Raw genomic sequence first — 11678 nt, 5'->3', positions numbered from 1 at the left:
GGCGCACTTCGAGCGACGCCTACAATTTGTCGACTTCACTGGGGAGGATTCTTGGTTATTTATCGATTTGACTGATCGGTATTTAATTAAGTTGAGTGGATGAGACTTGAAAGATTCTTGAATTGTATTCCTGCGATTTAATTGGCATTGTCACATAGGCATATGCTTTTTAGGTTACGTATTATGCCACAATATTACGTGTTCTACGTATGTGACTAGCCCGGGGGATTTAAGCTCTATCAACCCGAAAACGCTCATGGCAATAAGGGTTCATCCGAGTTTTAAAATCCACCCAAACCATGGAGTCGAGTTCGATTTCATCATGAACTCGCAGAGCCGCACGTTGGCATACACCCTCAAGGGAGGCTACCTTGCTAACGCGTCCAAACTCTTAACCATGGTACCCTGTGACACCAAAATAAGCTTGACCATAGTCGAACATAGAACTTGACTTTAGGTTGCGAACTTCATTGCATCATGCGTGACAATGTGCTTATGTGTGCATTTATTTTTACTTTTCATTTATTTATTTATATTTTTCTCGTATCAAAACCCTTTTTCATTAGAGTCGAGCCATAGATTTTTTTTTTTTTTTTTTTAGTCACCCGGATTTTTATTCCCGTATACTGCACAAGAGTCAACTTGTTTTGGTCATATCCGGAGTTCTAGAAATATTTACGTGTCGTGCCACCTATGGATCTGTAGCCCCGATTTTTATCTTTCATTTTAAGTTAGTTTCGTCCCAATCAGGGTCACAGATAAAAAGTTATAACCGATATACTACAGACTGTCCAGTTTAGGTGTCTACAATTGGTAACTTATTTACAGCTAGATTTGCCGACTGTCATTTTAATGAAACGGTATTCCCAACCTTAGGGGGAGAGAAAGTGGACCCACGCAAGGAATAAATAGAATTTATTTGGAATGCAACACAACAATTGATGTATGACCCACGAACAAGTATGTATGAACAAGACGTCCAAAAATTTTTCATTTACAAAAGTGCTGCAAATCATTTACCTGATGCATTTGTAGACACAAAGAAGGTGACAAAATCACATATACCAGTAGAAAATGCCCCTGCACGTATTGAAATTCCAACTAGTAATAAGGCCATAGAAAATGAATCTCAAGCACGCAGAAAAAGCATGGGAGACCACTTGGTTCAGATCAAAAGATTCTAAACCAAGGAAGTTGAAAAGATTGGATGGAATAGAAAATGAGACTAATGATGTTCCCCCGTCAGAAGTTCAACAGAGATCAAATGAGGATGAAATTAAAGAAAATGATGATAGCCCAAAAGGGATGAACAAGAGAACAACCCTATGGGGAATGAACAAGATGTTCAAGACATCGATAACAATGAAATTTCAATGAATTATGTCTCTACCAAGACTCATTGGATTAGGAAAGATTTATCGTAGATGAAATATTTGCAAATTCCATTGCAATTGACATTGTGTTCGATAAAATTAAACCAAGAAAAGTGGAAGAATGTCGACACAGGAGTGATTGGCCAAAGTAGAAATAGGCAATTCAAGCTGAGTTAAAGTCACTTAAAAAATGAGAAGTTTTTGGAAAAATAACTCTTACACCAGTAGGTGTAAAACTCGTTGGATACATATGGATATTTGTAAGAAAATGTAATGAGATAGTTAGATACAAGGCAAGACTTGTAGCCCAAGAATTTTCTCAAATTCCAGAGGGATTTATTATGGAGAAATATATTCTCCAATAGTTAATGCAACTAGGGGTGTGAATAATTGGACCTGAACCGGAAACCCGACCAGAACTAGACCGACCCGACCTGGATCGGTACATTGCGGTCCAATCCCCAGTCCTTAAAATTAGTGATTCTGGGTTTTCGGTTTGTACCGGATAAAACCCAGAATTTTTCGGTCTAGACCGGAAACCCAGTTCATATGCAATTTATTACTTCCTCCGTTTCTATTTAGTTGACGCATTTGATTTAGGCACATATATTAAGGAGAGGAGAGAGAGTGAGAGAAAATGAAAAAGCAAGTAGGGTAGCTTGTAAATACAAGGTAAAAAATTTACCCGAAAAAGAAACGTGTCAACTAAAAATTAATCATAAAAAGGAATACGTGTCAACTAAAAAGAAACAGAGGTAGTAATATTTAAAACAAAATAAGATTTTATTTACCTTAACTTAATACGCTCATGTACGTTGTATCTGATTGAAATGTCGCCACTCCACTTCATATTCTTCTCTATCTTTGAGTTTCACTCCTATTAGATTCAATTTCTTATGAACCCATCTCCAATTTCAGTTCTTTTTCACAACCCAACAAAATTTCATGTAATTCAACTTCTCCACTACAATATACAATGTATTTCCCCAATAATGTGATTAATACCGTGTTTCTCAAGCAAGAACTCGCCGCCGTCGCCAATCAAGAGCTCCGGAAACCACTCTTCATGAAGTTGTTGGAAATAAAGAAAGGAAATTCAAAGGGTCAGATATGGGCGCCCGACCGAGTGAGACCCGCCCGATCGGGCGCGAGAAGAGTCGTAAAATTCTGGACTTCCGCCGCCTGATCGGGCAAGCTCCGCCCGATCGGGCGCCTGACCTGGCGAGACCCGCCCGACCGGGCGCGAGAAGACGTCCGGAAAAAGGGAGTGTCCGCCCGATCGGGAGCGTGTTTGTCTATTGGACTCCAACGGTTCCCTTGGATGCCTCTTCTTGTTTGATTTCTTGTAACCCCTCATTTAAGAGGTTGATTATGGTGTTTTTTTATCACCATAATATTTCTGATTTCTTTTTTTTTTTTGTTCATAGAAGATTCCTCCATGATCTTTCATCTTTTTCATTCATCTCTATAAATTGGAGGATGTTTTCTGATTTTGATATACACAAGAAATACATATCAAACACAAGCTTGCTTAAACACATACTCTATATTGGGCATAAGTTACTTGGCTCCAACCTTTCACCCAAAAGTGCCTTCGTGTGGAAGTGGCGTGTTAACCTTAGGGAACGTGCCGGCGAATACAATAGTGCACCCTGGTTGCGCCGGAATTTCGTTTTCAAGTCAGTGATTTGCATCACGACACACCGTACTCTTTCATCGTCACAAGATCATCTTTTCGATCTTCTAATTTTAGAATATAGCCTTGAAAATACTTCCTTATATTACAACAGAAGTCAGGGATCAACCTCCGTTATTCCCACGCATTTCACTATTTTCCTACATTCAGATTTGATTTAATCTTTGTCTCCTTTTCAATTCATTTAACTTATTATCATGTATATATAGAGTTGTATTAATCTATATTCATTTAACTTATTATCATATATAGATGAAGGATTCTGAATTTTCAGCTTATTTGGTGTAATTTACATTTTGTGCTTTGATTGTTGCCTAGGTAAAATGGTTATAGTAGTTTGGAATTATAGTAGATTTAATCGGTCCAAAAGGTCAAAACCCAAATATGACCTGAAAAATTAGGTCTAGACTGCCCGGACTGGTTTATTACGGTCCGGTCCCCAGTCCTTACAAATAGGCAATTCCGGGTTCCAGTCAAATCCGATCCCGGTCCAGTTCTACATGTAACTACAAATTACAGAAAAATTTCTGGCAAGTTTGACAGCCAGAAAATGACTGTAAATGCGATTAATGGGTGTAATGTCTTATTATTTGTATAGGTCACTTGATAGTCAATACAAACATCTACATGAAAGTCCATGAAGGACTAAAACTGATAATTACTTTCCATAAAATTTAAAAGGTCACTTTATGGAGTGAAATAATCTGGAAGGATTTGGTATAACCGTCTCAGTGAATACCTTACGAGAGAAAGGTTCAAAAACAATCAAATTAGTCCCTGTGTTTTTATAAAGCGATCACAATCAGGATTTCACTAGTGGAAAAAATCTCATTCGTAGCAGGCTATTTGTAACGGGCAAAGCTATGCCCGTTACATTAAATATATTCGTAACGGGAAAAATAGTGTCCGTTACGAATACTTAGTTATTCGTAACGGGCAAAATAGTGTCCGTTACGAATACTTAGTTATTCGTAACGGGCAAAATATTGCCCGTTACGAATACTTATTTAGTTGTAACCGTCATCATTTGCCCGTTACGGATATTATATTACAAGTAACGGGCATATTGAGCCCGATACAACTGCTTGAGCGTGGCCCAAATGATAAGAGGAGCCCATTACTTGGCTTTGGCTTTTTATTAGGGTTTACCTAGCCGTCATTCACCTCTTTTCTCTCATTTCACACTCAGTCACTCTCTCTCCTCTCCTCTCCTCCATCAATCTTCCCCATTCAATTGGTGATGAAACAAGGCGAGAAAAATGGCGATATGGGACGAGGAGAGAGAAAAAATGGTGAAATTGGGGGTTTTGATGATTTTTAGATCGGAGGGTTTATTGATTTTGCTCTAAGGCTTCTCCATTCTCCAACTCGCTAGATCTAGCTTAGTCAACCCAACTTTCCTCTTTGTAAAAGAAATAAAATAAAATCAAATTGAATTTCGTCGGTCCAAGCAATTGAAGCGTTCCATTGAAGCGCACTTGACGTTCTCCATTGAAGCAGCTTCTGAAGTAAGTTAAAGTTTCTTTTTCTAATCTTATCAATTTCACAATCTAGGGTTTATCTTTGATTTAATTTAATTGTTTAAGGTTCGAATATCTGAATGGTTCAAATTAGTAAGATTATGAAAGATCATAACCAGCGATTATGTTGTTAGAAAACAAAATTATGACCCGAATTTGATAATTGTATCAAATATGCCTTAAATTATGTGATTTTCCGAGCATAATTTGATAATTGAATCAAACATGCCTAAATTTATGTGTTTTTTCGAGCCTAATTTGATAATTTATCCTGAAATTATGTTTTCGAAACAAGGGTTTTTCTGCTTTTAGATTTTAATTTAATTTTTTTTCCCTAAAAATTATGCCTTTTTCAAATACCTGCAGCACCGCAAATTATATACTACAGATCTTTGTTTCTAAGCTAAAGGTTTAAACTGGTATTGTTTTGATGATTTTTGTGATTTAATTTTATGGCTTATGATATGACTCGTGATTTTTCGAGGTTTTTGGAGTTTGATTTACCCAGATTTGCTGAATTGAAGCTAATTTTGATGTTTTTGGGTGGAAGGGATTGAATGTTTTTCTAGGGTTTTAGCTAGTATTGTTAATTCAAACTGTGTAAAAGGAATTAATTCTTTGAGGTTTATTTGTTTACTCGTGATTGATTGTTATTTGATTTCGGGTGTATGCCAGCTACATATTTTTATTATATCTCGATTTTTTGCTGCGTTTTCATGGTGTCTCTTGAAATATTTTGATGAATAATGTGTTGGGATAATAATGGAAGATGAAAAGTAAAGTGGAAGACTGAACAAACTGTAGAACCATCCTCCTCCGATGCGCTCAGTTCTCTCGCTTTTCCCCTTGATTTTTGCTCTTTTCGATTTCCCTTTTTTTATAATTTAAATTTCTCTTGTAAAGTTTGTGGAATCAAATAAGCAGTCAAAAACTGAATAAAAAGAGGAGGTCTTCTCCCGTGATTAAATTATAGACAAGAGTCTTCATTCATACCTTAGAATTAGGTGAGCAGATTTTGTTTATATTTGATAAGATTAAGGTCTCTTAGCTCTGATCTATTCTCAAAATCCAAAGAATAATGATTCAGCGCTTTGTTATACTCTCTATTAGTGATTATATTGTTCTTTTTTTTTTTTTTTTTTCTGATCTATTCTCAGAAATTCTGATTGAAGCCATCATTGGCTGCTGCTGGTGTTAATAATGATGTTACTTTTTTTTTTCTTATAATTAAAATAAATGTAGTAGTTGAAGAACAATCAGAATTTTTTCAAGGAAATTCAACAATAAGATATGTTAAGGTGTCTTATGTGAATAGAATATGAAAAATTGTTTAACTGTCAGTTTGAAGATTTAATTTTAGATAATGGAGTAAGAAATTAGATAATATTTAAGTTAATTTTATTGGGATGGATTTTACTAGTTTATTGCGTCATTTAGTGTTCCCTGTTGTAAGCTCTTCAACCTCTCAATATGTGTCTTTCTTTTTTTTTTTGGAATTTGTGAATATAAACTGGATTTTATTGTTGAAAGTTTCTTGAGATTCTTACACAATCACCTACTTACATTTTAGGTGACTAAGCTCTCCCTTGAAGAAACTGAGAGTGTGACTGCTGACCATGGTGAGAGCATTAGTCATGTAATTTTTGGGCTAAGAACTAGATCAGGAACCAAGCAATTGAAGCTGGATCCGAATATCTACTTTGCTTTGATAAAGGAAAAGGTATATATCCATACTCTTGTTCATGGATCGATGTTATGCCATATCTTGTCTTGTGTGGTCATATTATATGTTCTTTTATATACTCCTTTTCTCCCATAAGCTCAGTTAAGTGAGTGAGTTTATGTTTACCATGTCTATTTCCTTGGACATTTCTTGTTAGATTTGGTGCCATCTTTTATTTTCCGGGATTAATAACCTCAATTGGGCATGTACTATTAATTTTCATGACTACAAGTTATACACTGATAAAAATAACAATAATTCATCAGCTAATGAAATACCTGCAACATTATTCCAGTTTGAAGAATTTTTCTTTTGGATACAACATGCTCTAGGTAGGCTTAAAAGCCAAATAGATTTTTAATGAATGTATTAAATTTTATAGAAGAAGAAAAAAACATTAAATTATGTGTTCAGAAATGATTCTTAAGTAAGCACCTGATGCTTAGGTCTAGGTTTGATGTTAACTGTCTAGATATGCAAATCAATTACTGATTGTTTTAGATTTCGGACAAAGGAAATACATTGATTCATTATTCGTTGTTATATACACTCGGATGGTTCGTTGTCAGTTACTGCATTTCTTGCTTCAGTATCTGATTTTAGTTAAATGCAGATGAATTTCTGAATTCAGTAACCTGTGTTGTGTTGCTTATTAGCATTATAAATATCAAATTTAGAAAGTAATGATATAGCGCGATAGAGCTTAGAATCTCAAGTACATCATGGCTGATTTGTTTAATCCATTGAATATCCTGACAACAAAAACCAATGCCAATCTTCATGTCAAATCCGGGGATTAGGGGAGGCAAATAAATGATGAATGATATTTAATCCTGCAATCAACCAAAGATCATATAGAAAATTAGCGAAAATTGTATATAATAAAGTTTTTATGATTCTTTGGCTAATATGCTAATAAGCACTAAGCAAAAAACTAATTACTCGACGCACTTTTCTAATCTCCATGTATTATTATCTAATCTCCCAGATTATAGAAAGATATTACTTTGGCTGGCTGGCATAAGCAGGTTTTGATGTTGGCAATTACATGAAATACTCTGGTGGTTGTGTTATAGGGTTCGCTTGATTTTCTGAAATTGTTGTAGGGCAAGCGGGGGTTGCCTACACACAAAGTGTTTTGTATTTTCTGACTGTAGAAGAAGTGTTCATTGTTTTGCTCTGAATGTAATATGGGTTGTTGCTGATTTAGTTTGTTATATGAGGAGAATGCTTCAATTTTATGTCTTAATAGGTTATTTATTTGTAGTGAATAAACTGCGTTATCAGGTTTTGATGGAGTGGAGATCCATGGAGCCCATGGCTACCTCATTGACCAATTCCTAAAAGATGGATGTACAAAATTTAAGCTTCATCAAGACAGTATACAATTCTACAAGCTTTTTCAAGTTCTTAGTCTACTATATGGAATATAAAACTTGTTTAAATTTTCATGTTGTATTACAGAGTATTATTTATTTAGTAGCTTTTGACTCATGTTGAGAGTTGTTGTAAAGTCAATTTGGACATTTGTGAAAGTTGTATATTTGATTTTATAATTAATTCAATTTTACATTTATTATTATTATTGATAATAGTAATTAAAATTTGGCATCATAGCAGATTATCAGGATAGCAGACTAGCAGGTATCACCTGCTGCATTTTTTTTTTTTAATTTGGGTTCAATTGTATTCGTAACGGGCGGTCAAACTGCCCATTACGAATAACGGGGTTATTCGTAACAGGCAGTTTGACCGCCCGTTACGAATAACGGGTTATTCGTAACGGGCAGTCAAAATGCCCGTTACGAATAACATAGCCTATCCGTAACGGCAACATACGTAACGCCCGTTGCCCGTTACGGATAGGCTATTTTTGCCCGTTACGGATAGCTATTTTTCCACTAGTGTTTGCTATCATTGCAGTGTATGTTGATGATCTGAATATCATTGGAACCCCAAATGAACTTGAGAAAACTTCTAAATACTTGATGAAAGAGTTTGAGATGAAAGACCTTCGAAAAACTAAATTTTTCCTTGGATATATTGCAAATTAAGCACTTGAGTCATGCAAGGTATTTTTTCCATCAATAATTAAGCTATACATAAAGAGTTTTGAAAAGCTTCTTCACGGACAAAGCAAATCCAATCAACTTCTCAATGGTTGCTTGTTCTTTGAATATGAAAAACGATCCATTTAGACTCCGAGAAGAAAATGAAGAAATTCTAGGTCTAGAAGTACCATACTAGCATACTTAAGTGAAATTGGAGCCTTAATGTACTTAGCTAACAACACAAGACCCGACATAGCTTTCTCTGTGAACTTTTTATCCAGGTATAGCAATGCACCAACATACAGACATTGGAAGGGAGTCCGACACTTAATTCGGTACCTATGAGGGACACGGGACCTTGTTTATATTATCAACCAAAATGAGATTTTGCTCTCGTTCGGTATGCATGCAGACGCTGATACTTATCAGATCAACAAAATGCCAAGTCACAAACTAGATATATGTTCACTTACGGCAGCACTACAATATCATGGAAATCAACAATTGATTGCGACATCCTCAAATCATGCAGAGTTAATAGCTCTTTATGAAGCAGGACAAGAATGTGTATGGCTGAGGTCAATGATCAATAATATAGTATGCAAGAAGAATGCGGAATGAACGCAATAACAAATTATCAAATCATCATCTTTGAAGACAATACCACATGCATCTATCTGTCAAGTAACTGAAGGATATATTAAGGGAGATAAAACAAAACATATATCCCAAAAACTATTCTTCACACATGATCTGCAAAAGGATGAGGAAATAGATATCCAGCAAATTCAGTCTTGTGACAACCTTGCCGACCTGTTCACAAAATCACTTCCTTCGAAGAAATTTGAGCAATTAGTTCACAAAATTGGAATGCGGCATCTTCGTGAACTATGCTGAAATCAGGGGGAGTATTATGTGCACTGCACTCTTTTTCCATTCGATCGGGTTTTTATCCAACTGAGTTTTTCTTGACAAGGTTTTTTACGAGGTAGTATCCAAAGCATATAATACAATATTGTTGCACTCTTTTTTCCTAGCTATGGTTTTTGTCCCACAAGGTTTTTCATAAGGCAACTCATACCCCATTCCACGTGAACTTTCAAAGGGGGAGAGAAAAATGAAAATATGATTGAAGTTCACATGTATGAATAACCGGTAAATGCAATTTTACCAACTGCAAATGTACAACAGTATATATAATATATGTAGTATAATAATGTGTATTATTATATTTCATAAATTTTGCTATATAAGAAGTTCACGTATTGTGAACAATGGATGCAAGGAACAAAAATGTTTCTATCATATTGCTTGCTTTCTACCCCTTTCACCAATAAATCCTTTACTTTATATCAATAAAACCCTTAACATCTTATTCATTATCTAAGATACCATATTTATTTAATTATTTGGTTTCTTTACCTAAGAAACCTTACAAGTGACATATATGGTGATGATTCCTTAGCCCTATTTTGTAGTAGTGGTACATCCGTTATACACAAGACTTACTCCTAAGGTAAATATATAGGGAAGTATTTATTCCTCTTGATGATTTATTCTTGAAAATTTCAATTGGTGAATATGTAAATGGACATTCTAATAGCTAGATATGTAAGAGTTTTAAAATTTTCAATTGCTTAGGTTAAGGTGCCGGAAATTTCAACAAATAGTAAGGTTATGATGCACCAGAAGTTTCGAACATAGTTAGGTTCATGCAATCATGCCCAGAAAACAAGTACGTTGTACTAAGAATAAAGCCTTAATTAGAACTTTTAGCTAGTAGTAAAGATCATGTCCCGAAGATCTCAGCCGGCAGTAAGGTTATAAAGCCCCAGAAGTTAAATCCCATAGGTTCGTTTTGGTCCAAAAAAACATATTTGACACTTAACTTAGGAAATCAACATTATTTTTTTTTTTTGGTAGTGTGGAGAGATTCATCAGAATCAGCATGTAGATACGATTTCGATACACATATAGTCATAAATTCTGCGTACAAAATAAAGTTTCACACCATTTACCACTCTATGTTACAGAAACAACATATATACATTGTCCATTTATCCATTAATTTTTCGTTTTTTTCACCAAATGCCCTTGAACTTTTCAAAAATTCAGCAAATACCCTCAAGTTTTTCAAAATTCACTAAATACCACTGACGTTTATTAATATTCACACCGTGACCTCAAAACATCCCTGACGTTAAGTTAAAGTTCCGTTAGCAATAAAATTTAATTCACCAAATTCCCTAACTTTGTTAAATAATTACACAAAATACCCTTATTTTTAGAAGTACAACGTCTAGTTTGAAATTTAAGGAAGCTAGCCGTTAGTTTTGATTCTCAACCTTTTTTTTGCATAAATACTCGATACAAAACATTCCTCTTATTTGCTTAACCACAAATTTTTAACACCATGAGTTATCAATCTATATCATCCTCCTCAATGTATGAGTACTTTTGTGTAAGAGTTGCAAACAAATCTTGTTGAGAATCAAGATTGATAACTCATACATTGAGGAGGATGATTTACTTTTGTGTAAATCTGTTTGCAACTCTTACATAAAAGTACTCATACATTGAGGAGGATGATTTAGATTAATAACTCATGGTGTTAAAAAATTGTGGTTAAGCAAATAAGAGGGATGCTTTGTATCGAGTATTTATGCAAAAAAAGGTTGAGAATCAAAACTAACGGCTAGTTTCCTTAAATTTCAAACTAGACGTTGTACTTATGAAAATAAGGGTATTTTGTGTAATTATTTAACAAAATTAGGGTATTTGGTGAATAAAATTTTATTGCTAACGGAACTTTAATGTCAGGGAAAATTTTGAGGTCACGGTGTGAATATTAACAAACGTCAGTGGTATTTGGTGAATTTTGGAAAACTTGAGAGTATTTGGTGAATTTTTGAAAAGTTCAAGGGCATTTGGTGAAAAAACCGTTAATTTTTTTTTAAAGAAACATTTGTCCTTAATAATTTTTTTTTTTTTTTTTTTTTTTTTTTTTTTTTTTTTTTTTTTTTTTTTGTGAAGAAAATTTGTCCATTAATTTGTACTACACCATATATTCATTAAAATTAGGTAGAAGCCTAAAGACACTAGGTTATATATACTAATGTTAGGATGTTAAAATAAGGGCAAATTAGGGTAAATAATTTGATTAAAACTTAGCCATCCTGTATTGTAGCAAAATATGCCTTTAGCACCATGGTTTAGAACCAAAACCTATTAGCTTGATAATATTGTTAAACGACATAAGCTCTTATTGTTATGCTCGAAATTCATTCTCAGAAAACATAACAAAAAATTAAAACT

The 11678-nt window shown here is 34.4% G+C and overlaps 1 long non-coding RNA gene across 2 annotated transcripts; it reads left to right on the top strand.

Annotated features, from left to right (window-relative positions):
- Window positions 1–4221: 4221 nt before the first annotated feature.
- LOC145599464 (uncharacterized) lies at window positions 4222–7897 on the top strand. Of its 2 annotated transcripts, none has more exons than XR_014103769.1 (3): window positions 4222–4577; window positions 6160–6309; window positions 7600–7897. It is a non-coding gene; the product is annotated as an uncharacterized LOC145599464 (long non-coding RNA). The 2 variants fall into 2 exon arrangements; XR_014103766.1 differs by having other exon boundaries at window positions 7580–7897.
- The last annotated feature ends 3781 nt before the right edge of the window (window positions 7898–11678 follow it).

The sequence above is a fragment of the Chenopodium album genome, chromosome 2 (assembly GCF_948465745.1).
Source record: "Chenopodium album chromosome 2, dcCheAlbu1.1, whole genome shotgun sequence".
In the NCBI taxonomy this organism is placed as follows: Eukaryota; Viridiplantae; Streptophyta; class Magnoliopsida; order Caryophyllales; family Amaranthaceae; genus Chenopodium; species Chenopodium album.
The sequence above is the reverse complement of the archived record's forward strand: the minus strand, read 5'-3'. Positions and strand labels throughout refer to the sequence as shown.